We start from the raw sequence: 2,940 nt of genomic DNA, 5'->3' as shown, positions 1-2,940 counted from the left end.
TCGTTGCTTATCCAAAATTTAGAAAGAGAACAAAGTGGCTGCAGGATAAGCACAATAGCACTTTCATTCAATGGCTACGCTTCAAGGTATATGTTGTTGAATAACGTATTTCTCTTTTAATTTTCTTCTTATTTATATGTTAGGATGAATTAAGATATGATTAATTTGCAGGTTCAAAGTGAAGTTGAGGAAGACAATCATGGCGTATCAGAAAATTTAAGGTGGCTAGCAGCTGGTCCAAACATGTCAGTGCCATTATATAGGAGCTATCTTATTAAAGGTATTAAATTCAATATCAAGGCACAAGATGATGTGCGGACAACTCAAAATAGTGGAGTTTATTTACTTGCACATACCATGCAAGTTGCTAGTGCCAAGGATAAAAACCCAATTCTCTCAAATATGGGTTTCTATGGTGTCATTCAAGAAATTTGGGACCTTGACTACCAAAAGTTTACAATCCCAGTCTTTAGGTGTGATTGGATAGATAGTTCTGGTCTTGTAGTCGACGAACTTGGATTTACCCTTGTAGATTTGAGTAAAATTGGACATAGGAATGACCAATTTGTTTTGGCTTCTCAAGTCAAACAAATATTTTTTGTTGACGACCCGATGCATCGTGGTTGGTCGGTAGTGTTATCAATGCCTAGTAGAGAATATAATGATGTTATTGGTGATGAAGTATTAGGTGATGTGATAATTGAGTGTGAGCCATTTACTAGAGGGATGCCAAATGTTGACACATTTGATGAACTGGTAGGTGAGTTAGGCGGTCAAAATATTCGAGATGGGTGTGAAGATATATGGATTGAATGATGCTTATGTAATTGGCAGTGTATGACATTAATTTTGTAATATATTGTAATGTGATTTCTTCACTTTCTACGTTCAAATAAAACACGACGTTATTGTGAATCAGTTATTCAGCATATTTACCGACGTCTTAAAGCAACGTAACAATGAAGAACCACGACGCTATTGTGAAGCAATTATTCAGGATATCACGTCGGTGAAGGATAAAGAACCGCCATGTAATTCAAAATAACACGACTCCAATCCCATAATACCGACGTCTAAAAAACGAGATATGTAATCTGAACGTTAAAAAATACGACGTCATCATACATTTTCCACGTCGCAAGTTCTTTTATAAACGAAGAGGAACGAAATTAATTCCGACGGAAATTCATTATAACCGCCGTCTAATAACAATTAAACGACGTTATTTGTAATACGGCTCCCATCATAATCTACGCCGTCTATATGTTCTGTAATACGGCTCTCATTTATTTGGAACCGACGTTGTTTAGACGTTCAACGTCGTCTATATTATTAAGTGCGTCGTGAGTAATGAATACATATAAATACAACGTCGACTATATAAATGTATACGTCGTAAATAATGACACTGACAACTATTTCCACGTCATCTTTTTTAGATAAAATCGAAGTGGAAAATTTATTTCACGACGGTTTTTTGTAAATAAGAGACGTTGTAGAACTTTAGCAGACTAAACACGTCTGTTTTTATTGTTTTCCGACGTTGTTGTATTTAACAACGTCTAATATTTATGGTCGTTGTTTGTTTCTGAAAATAGGACGTATAAATTTTTTAATACGACTCTCATATATTTGTAACTGACGTTGTTTAGTTTTTCAACGTCTACTATAGAAACACATACGTCGTAAATAATGACACTGACAACTATTTCCACGTCATCTTTTATCAAAAAATCGAAGTGGAAAATTAATTGTACGACGGTTGTGTTTATATGTGCGACGTAGTAGGTATCAATAACGTCGTCTTCTAATGTATTTAAAGACGTCATATTTTTTATTGTCGTGAAAATTATATTTAACGTCGGCGTATTTTTATTGTCGTCGTTGTATGTCTATCTTGCGGCCTTGTTCTCTTAATATGTGTCATATTTTCCCTTTTTAACGACGGTCTTTTTAGAGAATTGGTCGTCTATTATCATCATCGATTGCTTTTTTTAGATCTTTTTGCAGTACAAAGACGTCGTTTTGTATTTTTTGATGACGTTGTATTGTTTAACAACGACGGTTATTTAGCGTCGTGGTTTATGAGGGAAAAGATGACGGTGGATTTCACGACCATTGAAAAACCAAATACACGACGGTGATTTACCGTCGTCTTTTTGCTTTTTTGTAGTAGTGCATGCTTGGTTTCATATATATGTTGGTTTCTTGCTTGGTTTCATATATATGTTGTGTTCTTAATGGGTTTGGTGTTCTTGAAAATAAACTGAGACACGACGAATTTTAAGGCATACGACGACGATTACACGACGGTTTTTTTAAACTACCGTCGTTGTATTACTTATACACGACGGTTTTTTCATAAACCGTCGTTTGTATTACTTATAATAGACGACGTCTGTTGAAAATCCGTCGTCTATATATGCCAAATACGTCTGTTTTTGTTTAAAACCCGTCGTCTCTGTTGTGTATTACTTGCGATTAGATCATTGTATAATCTGCTATAGTGATGGTCATTGCCTGTATTTTCACTTTATTATAGATAATAGGTTATAGTGTCGGAGATGGATAAGTCATGGATGCACTCGGATAGAAGATCGAAGGCATATGAGTTTGGGGTGGAAGCATTTTTGAACTTTGCTGTAGAAAATCTTCTAACTACAACACATATCCGTTGTCCATGTGTTAAATGTGTTAATTTGAAGTTGTTTGGGGTTGGAATTATAAGGGATCACTTATACTTTAATGGAATTGACCAAAGCTATAAGAATTGGACATTTCACGGAGAACCTTGGGAAGCAACTACTAATGCTAGCAGAAATGTTGAAGAAGATGATGGCCATAGTAGGTACAGTTTTGTGTCTGAAGAAATTGATATGGATGATAATGATTTTGGTGATTTTGGTTCGGATCCGTATGAGTTTGCCAATGTGATTGGGG

Source organism: Prunus persica, chromosome G5 (assembly GCF_000346465.2).
Source record: "Prunus persica cultivar Lovell chromosome G5, Prunus_persica_NCBIv2, whole genome shotgun sequence".
In the NCBI taxonomy this organism is placed as follows: Eukaryota; Viridiplantae; Streptophyta; class Magnoliopsida; order Rosales; family Rosaceae; genus Prunus; species Prunus persica.
Note: the sequence above shows the minus strand (reverse complement) of the source record.